At 37.4% G+C, this 11,903-nt stretch overlaps 1 long non-coding RNA gene across 5 annotated transcripts; it reads right to left on the bottom strand.

The window, feature by feature from the left end:
- Nucleotides 1–3,644: 3,644 nt before the first annotated feature.
- Nucleotides 3,645–10,994, bottom strand: LOC139189386 (uncharacterized). Of its 5 annotated transcripts, none has more exons than XR_011573320.1 (7): nt 10,691–10,963; nt 10,512–10,552; nt 10,298–10,356; nt 5,204–5,251; nt 5,045–5,103; nt 4,594–4,675; nt 3,645–3,840 (listed from the first exon to the last, which is right to left on the bottom strand). It is a non-coding gene; the product is annotated as an uncharacterized lncRNA (long non-coding RNA). The 5 variants fall into 5 exon arrangements; XR_011573319.1 differs by having other exon boundaries at nt 10,512–10,565; nt 10,691–10,890; XR_011573322.1 differs by lacking the exon at nt 10,512–10,552 and having other exon boundaries at nt 10,321–10,356; nt 10,691–10,983.
- Between the last annotated feature and the right edge of the window lie 909 nt (nt 10,995–11,903).

An 11,903-nucleotide genomic window follows, 5' to 3' on the forward strand; every position in this document is an offset into this window, starting at 1 on the left:
ACATTATTAAGAATGATGGCAACGATGTCCGAATCTGAAACGGGAGCACCAGAGAGAGAAAGAGTATCTGCAAGACAATTAATCTTATCCAAGAATTCAGAAATGGAAGAGTCACCTCGATGAGTATTCATCAGCTCACTACGAAGCTGAAGGAGACGACCGGTGGACTGCAAAGCATAGCGGTCACGTAAGGTCGTCCAGGCAGAATGGGAGCTAGTTTTCCCAATTAAGGCAGCAAGAATAGTGGGGTGAACAGAGGAGTTAATCCACGACAGGACTGTGGCATCTTGTTGAACCCAGATTTCAAACGCAGGATTGACTGCGTCAGTGAGGTTACCATCCGCATCTTTCAAGAATGCAGAAGGACATGGACTGGTTCCATCGATAAAGGAAACAAGGTTTCGGCTACGAAGAAGTGGAAGCATTTGAGCTTGCCAAAGGGGGTAGTTGGTACGATCAAGTTTGATGGTGAGAAAATGGGAGGCATTTGGGAGGGTAAGAGAAGTAAATTGAGAAGCCATGGAAAAAAAAATGGTTGTGTCGTGAGACTTTCAGCTCTTTGATACCATGAAAGAATTTAAACTAGGTTTATAAAGACTGATTTCATAAACTCAACTCAATTGAATTCAGTCTTTGCTGCTAGTTGTGTGAGTTTATACAATATTCTTCTGTCCATCTTCATCAGCATCTTCGACAAGGTCTCATGGCTTCCATTTAGAGTAATCATTTCAAGTCAGCAGCACATGACTTAGCAGCACATGACTCAGGTCAAGTCAGCAGCACATGGCTTAGCAGCACATGACTCAGGTAGATCGAACTGCATGGATTGCTGACATGGAGTGGTGTGCTGACCTGGAGGAAATGTAGGTTTATCACCCCCAACCCCACTTCTCCCTCCCTATGTGTCCACGTTATAGTTGAAAGGGACAACATCTCAACACGTGTTACATTTACTCCACAAAACATAGCTAAAAACTTTTTTAATGAAAAACTAGCTTCAAACGTGTTACAAAATTAAAATTTCTATATCTCTCTCCCTTTCTCTTTGTGTGATCCATGCTATAGTTGAAAGAGATAGCATCTCAACACGTGTTACATCTGCTCCACAAAACATAGTTGAAAAGGTTTTTAATGAAAAACTAGCTTCAAACGTTTTATTGAATTAATCCCTATATCTCTCTAACCCCCCCCCCCCTCGCTCTCCCTCCCTGTGTGATCCATGCTATAGTGGAAAAGGACAACATCTCAACGCGTGTTACATTTGCTCCACAAAACCTAGTTAAAACCGTTTTTAATGAAAAACTAGCTTCAAATGTGCTACTGAATTAACATCTATATATATTTCTCCCTCTCTCTCTCTCTCTCTCTCTCTCTCTCTCTCTCTCTCTCTCTCTCTCTCTCTCTCTATGTGTGATCTATGTTATAGTTGAAAGGGACATCATCTCAACGCATGTTACATCTGCTCCACAAAACATAGCTAAAAACGTTTCTAATGAAAACTAGCTTCAAATGTGATCTCCCTCGCCCCCCCTCCCCTCCCCCGATCTCCCTCCTTGTGTGATCCATGCTATAATTGAAAAGGACAGCATCTCAACGTGTGTTACATCTACTCCATAAAATGTAGCTAAAAACATTTTTAATGAAAATCTAACTTCAAATTATACATATACTAAAACCCAGTTCCCCGGCACTGTTTTTCACTGTTAATGAACAGTGAAAGGGCGGAAATGCCCTCCGCTTCTTCTGGCATTACCATTTTATGTTCTCTTTTGTGCAGTGGAATGTCTGTTTTGCCCATGATAGCCACATGTCTTTCATCCTTCGTTTCTCTGGTTCAACTCATTTGTTTTGCTTTACCTTTGGCTTCCCGTTTTTCTGCTTCCTTCATTTCGTTTTTATCCGTCTTCGTCGCGTCCTGTTTTCTCTCAAATCCTTCGTTTTTGTTGAATAAAATAATCTCCCGCGAGATCGTGTCGTTGATTTTCTAGGATATTTTGTTTCAGAAGTTTGATTTTTATGTGATCAAGGATCATCTGAGGAGTCACACATAGAATTAAAGTCAAAAGGGGCATCATCTAATGAGTATTCTATTGCCAAGGAACGTCCTAGGAGGGTGGTTACAAAACCCATCAGATTCCAAGATTAACAAGGCTAATAATGTTAAAACTGCTATGTATATTGGGTTTCTCTATTTATTTCATGTACTAGTTTATGTTCCTTTTATTGTATAAATAACTCGTACCTGGGATGTTGGAGGAAAAGTCTGATTTGAATGAAATTATTACCATCGAGTTGGCTGTCAAGCTTCTCTGTATTCCAAACTTGCATTTTGTTCTACCTTTTCCAATTCTCTACAGCCCTAAGAGGACTGTATCACTATGGAATTTGAAGTGAAAGATTTTATGCTTAATTTTTAGGTTTTTTTTTAACATAAATTGAGGTGTTATATGCCATATCAGATGTTAAACACTTGGATCACACAGTTCACAGGAAAAAAGAATGCATTCTTAAACTTATGTAGAAACAAGAATTCAGCAAGTTTATATATAAAAGGATGCCAGACACAATTCTCTTTTAGGATGATCTCTTGAAACGTTTTGTTTCTTTTTCACAATTGTGCAGGGAAACAATAGGAGCTTCAATGAACCAGTGAGAACGTTAGGGCCAGCCATAGCTGCAAACAATTACAAAGCCATATGGGTCTACCTCACTGCACCATTTCTTGGGGCGCTCATTGGGGCGGGAACCTATACCGCTTTCAAGTTTCCAGAAGATGGTGACTTTACCCTACAAATATAATGGTGCCATTCTTTTTGAGGTGAGGTGAGGTAAGGCTTTATCTCTGTAGATATATATATCTTAGCAAGAACCACGGGGGTTGCTACCGAAATTGATTTCTAAAATATGGGTTTTTGGTTGTTTTTGAATCTCATTTATTATATTTTAGGGAAATAGAAAAAAATAACCCATTTTGTTAATCTTGGAACCAAAATATTACAAACAAGCCATACACAAGTCATGCACACCATGCACATAAAAAACAGGACCAACACGGACATCCAAATAAAAATTTCATCAATTTGTTTATACTAAATCCGTTATTCTGATTTCATTTTGAATTCACTGGGAAAAATACATAAATCCATAAGACGGGAGGAAAAAGTCGTGATTCAGCACCATAAGATGTGATTAACAACAATTTTTTATGAAACCCCAATTGAATCTAAAGTGAGCAGCTTTACACACACACCCTGAATTTATACATGAAGAATGAAGTTTTATATTGCAAATCCATGATTTGTTTTTCTCAGTCTGTTGTTCCTCCTGCCAGGAAGAGCTTGGTGAAAAATGGCTCCCTCTTTGTTTTTAGAATTAAGGTATGCATGTATTCATGTTCTTCTACCTTTTCTTCGTTTCTATTTTTTTTTAGTAGAAAAATGATTTCTCCTAAATAATTTATAGCCATGGCAGCAGGTCACTTGAATATAAGATGAAAAATACTGATTGAGAGATGGTTTTACATTTTTATGGTCAAATTTTTGTTAGAAATTGATGTCTGAGATTACTGTCAGCTCAACATTTGTTTTCTTATGATTTCTAGGCTTTTAGATTAAAAACTAGCAAGAGTGTCTGCGCGATGCTGCAGGTTTTAAAAATGTATAAAATATGTCGCAAGTTTTAAATATACATGATAAGCCGTACTACTTGTATATGTGGAAATCCAATTACAACCCTATCTAAAATAAGAAACAATGAGTAGAGTTGAAGTTCCTTAATCAAATGAGTTTGTTTCTTCACCTTGTTCCTCCTTTCTTCTCATATGGACCTGTTTTCATTTATCTGTTAGAAATTGGAAAAATAGAAGTTAATGTGAACAAATGACGGTTGGATTTATTAAAAGGATCCTCTTGCTAAAGATCAGAACAATAAAAGGACTAACAGGATCCTCTTGCTAAAGATCAGACCAATAAAAGGACTAATGGAAAGTTAGAAAAATGACTTACGCAGTTGAAAACATTAGGCATTATTAACCAAACATGTAAAGTTTATATCAAATTTTATATTATGTGTGGTTTGAACTATGGATGATAACAATGAGATAATTGAACATATTTGTGGTTAATGGACAGACAGTGTTTCAGAGAAAAGTCTCTCTATCTTAACATTCAACACACAAAATTTTAAATATAAAGGATTTAGCATATTTAAACATGATAATTGCATGAACTCATTAGGCTTAAAAAAATGGATTCAAGTAGATAGAATATTAAAATTGAGAACAAAACAACAAAGTTGGAGTCAGTCGTTGGAAAATGAAAGTTGATTCCATTGTTCCTCTACGTTCCTATTATAAAAAGTAACAACCCTTTTTTATGACCAGTCCCAAATTTTAGATAATGGACTTTGCTTATCAAATTCGTATATATAGATAACTTGCACGTTGCCATGGGAATGTGAAATAGATTATCAGTATTGTATATAACTGTTAGAATAATGGATTATATGTGTTATAAGCTTTGTGCGTATATATGTAAAAACTATTTACACAAAACATGTACAACGCAAAAATGCTGATTACGAATACATGCTTACCTATATGACAAACAAATGTGACGTCAAATGCGTGAAAAAAGAGAATCGCATACTTATTCCCAATGTACTCAGAGAGCTTGATCTGAAATCCAAAACCAAATCTTCAATTTCAATGAAACAAAGAGCTTATAGTCATTTGAAAGATCTTCTATAAGAAGCACTTAAACTTTCAAGCGCTTTTGCTAGAAATGTTTTTACTTTAAACATGTTTGAAGTTTCTATCAAGGTCCAAATGCTCCCTTAAAAAAACATAGAAGTGCTTCTTGAAGCATCTGACATTAACAGAACACAAACTGAAAAATGAAAAGCAAGTGACTTGTACATGAAATTATGTTCACTCCAAAAACTACACTATTCAACTTTAAAATGCAGGAAAAATGAATGTTTTGATACAAATTTCAAAGAGGATAATTAAACTACAAAAACATAATTATAATGCATGCATCCGTACCTGGCAATCAAGAAGGCAATCAAGAAGCTGTTGCAAAGCAGGTAATTGACTTAGTAAATCTGTGCTATCAAGACACAAAAATCAGAGCATGCTAAACTTTTTTGTGCATTCATTGGTTCATTGTTAAAAAAAAAAAATTGCAGAGAAGAGATTTTTTACCTAATTTTTCAGAAATGATGGTGCACCTGCAGCTGCTGCAGTCTTATTCTGTGGAGTTTTTCATGTTATAATCTCAAGTAGAATTGACTTACATACAGTTGTTATAAAACAACATTTGTATAGCACATAAGAAGAGAATGCTTTGAATGATGATATATTCTTCTCAATAAGAGGAACTTATAGGTGTACAACCCTAACAAAAAAGGAAAGAAAACTAATTACAAGTGATTACATGGGATTACATATCAATTAGGGATCCTACCTAAAATACAAAAGTCAACACTCCCCCTCAAGTTGGTGCATATATGTCGCTCATGCCCAACTTGTGTAAGAAACTTGAAATCTTGTGACTCGAAACAGCTTTTGTGAGGATATCTGCCAACTGATCTTCTGTTCTTATCGCCGGTACTTCAATTATTTTCTCTTCCAAATTTTTCTTTGATGAAGAACCGATCAACTTCAACATGCCTTGTTCTATCATGTTGTACCGGATTATGTGCAATGTCACGAGCAGCTTTATTATCACAAAATAATTTCATGGGCTGATCATGTTGTATACCCAAATCGCTTAACAGAAGCTTAAGCCACAAAATTTCACAAATCCCCAAAGCCATACCTCTGTATTCTGCTTCTGTACTGGAACGGGCAACCACATTCTGTTTCTTACTTCTCCATGTAACCAAGTTACCCCCAACAAACGTAAAGTAACCTGATGTTGAACGTCTATCATCAATGGAACCTGCCCAGTCTGCATCAGTATAACCTTCAACACTAAAGTGATTATTCCTCTTAAACAAAATTCCTTTGCCTGGACTTCCCTTCAAATATCGCAATATTCTCATCACAGCATTCATATGTTGTTCTCCAGGATCATGCATGTATTGACTCACTACACTCAAGGCATAAGCAAGGTCCGGTCTTGTGTGTGCCAAATACATCAAACGGCCTACTAACCTTTGGTATCTTCCTTTGTCAACTGGTACTTGATTAGGATCACCACTAAGCTTCAATCCTTCTTCTAATGGTGTAGCTACTGGCTGACAAGCTGACATGCTAGTTTCGTGCAACAAATCAATAATATACTTCCTCTGAGACAAGAAAATTCCAGAACTGCTTCTCGACACCTCAATCCCTAAAAAATATTTCAGGGATCCAAGGTCCTTCATTTCAAATTATGTAGACAGGTATCTTTGCAAGGCCGCACGTTCTTCCAGATCATTACCTGTTACCACCATATCGTCTACATACACAATAAGTGCAGTAAGCTTCCCATTCTGTCTTTTCAGGAACAAAGTATGATCAGAGTTACTTTGTCTGTAACCAAATGCTCTCATAGATTTTGTGAATCTTCCGAACCATGCTCGAGGGGACTGCTTCAAGCCATACAAGGATTTCTTCAACCTGCACACTTTTCTTTTGTATTTATCTGGAGCATTACATCCCGGTGGAAGATCCATATAAATCTCTTCTGTCAAGTCTCCATGCAAGAAGGCGTTCTTCACATCGAACTGTTGTAAGGGCCAATTAAGATTTGCAGCCAAGGACAACAAAACACGAACTGTGTTGATCTTGGCTACAGGTGCAAATGTATCTTTGTAGTCGATTCCATATTTTTGAGTGTATCCTTTTGCTACCAGTCTTGCCTTGAAACGATCCACTGTCCCATCTGCTTTGTATTTCACAGTATAGACCCATTTGCATCCCACAGGTTTCTTGCCAGCTGGCAAATCTGTGATTTCCCAGGTAGCATTCTTCTTCAAAGACTTCAACTCTTCATTCATTGCTACTTGCCAACGTGGATCAGTTAAAGCCTCCTGCACACTGTTAGGAATAGATACAGTAGATAATTGATGCACAAACAACTTATTTGATTCTGACAGGTGACTGGTAGACACATAATTACTTAACGGGTATAACACATTAGACTCAGGGTTGGGCTTACTCACCGGATGCCTAGTTTTGCATTTAGGGTCGGCTTCATAAGTAAGTTTAGGAATACCTCGGTTGACGTGATCAGGGAGACGACGTGGTGGTGGTGCATCCGGGATCGAAGACGATTGATTATGGTTATTGGGACTCAAGATCGACTGTGAGGTAGCTGGCGACACAGGGTTGTCTGGTGGTGAGGAAACTGGTAGTGAGCTATCAGGCAGTGAGTTATCTGGCGATGTCGACTCGTCCCTTTCAAGGTTTTCAACATTGTTTCCATGTGAATGATCACCACTTGTCTCCAAGACATTACCACTTAATTCCAATTCATTCACATCATTATTTTCGTGTGAATGATCACCACTTATTTCCAAGACATCACCACTTAAATCCAAATCATTCACTCTGTCTATATCTGGAATAGTATAATCAAGAGTTTGAACTTCTTTCTGATTCTCCCCCTGAAGTGAAGACTCGGGATTGGCAAAGTACATATCATTCTCATGAAACGCAACATCCATAGTGACAAACAACTTATTCGTCGATGGGTGATAACAACGGTATCCTTTCTGCCTTGATGCATACCCCACAAACACACATCGTAAGGCTCGAGGTTCAAGCTTACTTCGCTGTTGTTTATGAAGATGAACGAAGGCCACACAACCAAACACATGAGGTGGAAGATTAGGGACTGCAGGAGCATCAACATGTGAAGAAAGTGCCTGAAGGGGTGTCTGAAAATCAACCGATCGGGATGGAACACGATTAATGAGATACGCAGCTGAGGTGAGAGCTTCTCCCCAATAGGATAACGGGAGACGAGCCTCGAGTAAAGAAGCACGAACAACCTCCAGAAGCTGACGGTTCTTGCGTTCGGCAACCCCATTTTGTTATGGAGTATATGGACATGTAGTTTGATGAACAATCCCATGATGATCAAGAAAGGCACGAAGTTCAGAGTTAACATATTCGCCACCATTATCACTCCTGAGAACCTGTATTTGCGACTTATATTGTACTTGTACCATTTTGTAAAACTGTTGAAACAAAGAAGTAACTTCACATTTGGATTTCATCAAACAAACCCAAGTCATACGTGTGCAGTCATCAATAAAAGTAACGAACCAATGAGCACCACCAAATGTAGCAGTCTTAGATGGACCCCAAACATCAGAATGAATTATCATAAATGGAACAGAACTTTTATTCAAATTGGATGGAAACGAAGCACGATGACTTTTAGCTAGTTCACAAACACCACATTTAAAGCTAGAAACATCATGCTTAACAAATAGGCTAGGAAACAACCTCCGTAGATAGCCGAAAGAAGCATGTCCAAGTCGACGATGCCACAACCAAACCTCCGAAGCTTTATTCCGATCCCTCGGATTTCCTTCCACTGCAAGAGCTTGAGTCAACATTCGAGAACTGTTTGATGTCAGCTCCAAGTAGTAGAGCTTCCCTTTCCTAATACCATAACCAATCGTCTTACGAGTCCGAATGTCCTTAAAAACACAAAAAGAAGGCCAAAAAATCACAAGACAATGCAGGACGACAGTTATTTGAGCAACAAATAATAAATTATAGTCAAGAGAAGGCACAACAAGTACGGTATCAAGACTAAGGGTATCTGAAAGGGAGACGGTTCCTTCCCCGATAACAGGGGCAGAATTACCATTGGCGACACTGACGACAGTTTTGGTGGATGGTTTTAGGGTGTCTACCTGTCTAGAATCACAAGTCATATGTTTAGTAGCACCAGAATCAATTATCCATGTATTATTCGTAACAGAGGTAGAAACCTTTAAAGCCTTACCATTGTTACATGTATTAGCAGAATCACAAGGCCAGACTGCCATTCCCAAGCAAACTTCAATCAATAAGTCACTCGGTGATTGATAAAGCCCAAATTTCCAAGCAAACCAAGCCCAAGAATTTCACGGGCCAACAAGAAGGATAGCCCAACAAAAATAATAATAATCTATAAAAAAAAAACACAATTTTGTCTTTCCTTGCCGTGTGGGCCTTAATCAAACAACCAATATTTTTTTTTTTTTTAACACCACCAAATCTCTTCCGTATGATTCCCCTTTTTCTTTTTCCTTTTACCTTTTCTGTTTTGTTTTCTTCTCACTTTGAAACAGCAGCAGTGGTATGGTGGTTCAAGGCTCCAACAAGGATAATAGCAGCAAGGACAGATTGCAGTTCAAGGTGCGAGACAAAGGTGCAACAGTGCTGTGGTGGATTGGTCAGATCAGCAAGTCGGATGGGAGCAGGTTCGTGGGTCGTCGGACCTCGAGTCGGGTACAGCGCAGCAACACAATTCAATCGGGTTGCAGTCTGTGCAATTTTTCACGGCTTCAGATCAAATCAGAAGCAAATAGGCCAATTGGTCTATCGTGTCACACAACAGAGAGTTAAACGATTCGATGAATTCGGATCAGCAACGACAGCGTCGCTCGCTGTTCGTTTCGAATTCAGATAGGGTAGCAACGACACCAGTCGCTCGCTGATCGAGGTCGACGCACCACACACGGTTGAGCCGCAACAGTGCTATCGCAGCTATGGGTTTTTTTTCCTTTTTTTTTTTCGACCTGGCTCTGATGCCAAGAAGAGAATGCTTTGAATGATGATATATTCTTCTCAATAAGAGGAACTTATAGGTGTACAACCCTAACAAAAAAGGAAAGAAAACTAATTACAAGTGATTACATGGGATTACATATCAATTAGGGATCCTACCTAAAATACAAAAGTCAACAACATATACTAAGATTTACTCACATTCTTAGTTGTGAGTTATTGATTTGGTATTTTTAATCAATTTTTACATACAATTAATATATAGATTGTAGATTTACACTCGTTGTTCTTTCCTAAATTTCTATTCTCAGTTTTTTATTTATTATTAATTCATAAAAAAAAACAATTTCTTTTTTAAAATGAAAATAAGGCGGAGAATGCAGTAAATAACATATTCACTGGGGTAAGAAAACTAAAATCAAATAAGTTACTCAATGCATCAACAAATATAGTAAATCTAATTATCCATGAGTTCCAAAAAAACTGAAGCATGTAATAATGTTGAAAAGCATACTATCTATTTAGTCAGATCACAAACAATCCCATGATATCTCACAATATCATGAGGGCATAAACACAAGCAATTATCAAGAAGAACACATAACTATTAACCCACTCCTCCACCGCTTGACCCCTTTGATCTACAAAACCAAACAAAAATTTTCAACCAAAAATAACTAATTTAACAAAGCAAATACATTATACAAAAACAAATATTCAATTTAGCTTCATTTAGATTACAGGAAGTCCATTCAAACAACCAAAAGGATATAAATAAAAATATTCAAGAACCAACCTTCTTCAAAGATCACTGGTTCTAGCGTTCAAACCCAAAAACTGAAGACGATTACTTGAATTAAATGAAAATGAAAATATAATTAATTTACTCTTAACCATGGTTTTTTTCAAGAATCAGAAAAATCTAAAAATATCCCAAACAATCCCAAATTTTGGAACTGCTTTAAGCCAACTTACCATGAAATTACAGTTGCTTGAGAAATATTCTTCAAATCAGGCCGGATCAGGCATTGTAGACTGTGTTTCTTGGAAATCACTAAAAAACTGGAATCAGTGCAAAAGCTCCAGGGATTACGGTGGTGGTTCTCGATTTTACCGAGAGGGAGAAGGAGAGTTGTAGAGGGGATACAGATGGGAGAGGCAGAGAGTAGTGAGGGATGAGAGAGAGTGACAATGTTGGGAGTTGGGGGAGTCTGAGTAGGGTAGAGAGAAGTGAAGAGAGGGTTGAGTGAATTAGTGGGGGTGTAATTGTGAGTCAGATGGATTGGATGTGTGATAGAAACCAAAGGAAAATTCTAGAGATCCAGCTGGAGGGCATGCAAGACCGAAGCAAAAGGAAAACCGGATAAAGGGTGGGTCGATGTTTGACACGTGGAAAGGTTAAGTAAAAACGATGCGGTCGAAGCAGAGAAAGAAACGATGAAAGGCCCGTGTCTAGGAAGGGCAAAATAGACTTTTTACTGTAGAAAACGTAAAATAGTATCTTATCCAAAGAAGAAACTGAGGGCATTTTGGTCAAACCACTGTTGATGAACAGTGTTTTTATGTTGGGTTTTAGTATAATCAATACCTTAAATTTTCGTTTCATATAGATGAAACATCCAGCGTGATAAAGATCCAAGTAGATTCAACTTAAAGGTATTTAATTTTTTATATTTTTTATATTAACATCTACTATCCAAATCAAAAAAACAACACGAAAAAGGCATAATAATATTACTTCAGTTGTTATCATTAATCAGTATCAAATTGTAGTATTATTTTATTCATATAAAAAAAGATAGATTTACCTCTTTGTTATCTATTGCACTTAGCATTTCTTTAATAAAAATAAATAAAAATAAAAAATTATATTCATTTTAGATAAAGATTTTGTAAGAAAGCAGTAATTTTTGACAAAATTTTTCCATTGTTTGGTGATGAATGAAATTTGAACTGACTCGAACATGGCTTCTTTCTTAGCCTTGACTCTTGAGAGGGAGAACGTGTGTTTTAATTATGAGATCCAAATTCCTATAATGCACTTTCAATGTTGATTGCACATTCTTCATTTATAGTTGCTACTCCTGCTTTGTTTCAAAACGTCCATGCTGCTGTTTATTTAATTTTCTCACTTTTGCTTCTTGCAGTGAATGTTTCTTCATTGCCGATGCCCCATTCTTCATTGTTG

This window comes from Malus domestica, chromosome 11 (genome assembly GCF_042453785.1).
Source record: "Malus domestica chromosome 11, GDT2T_hap1".
NCBI classification, from domain to species: domain Eukaryota; kingdom Viridiplantae; phylum Streptophyta; class Magnoliopsida; order Rosales; family Rosaceae; genus Malus; species Malus domestica.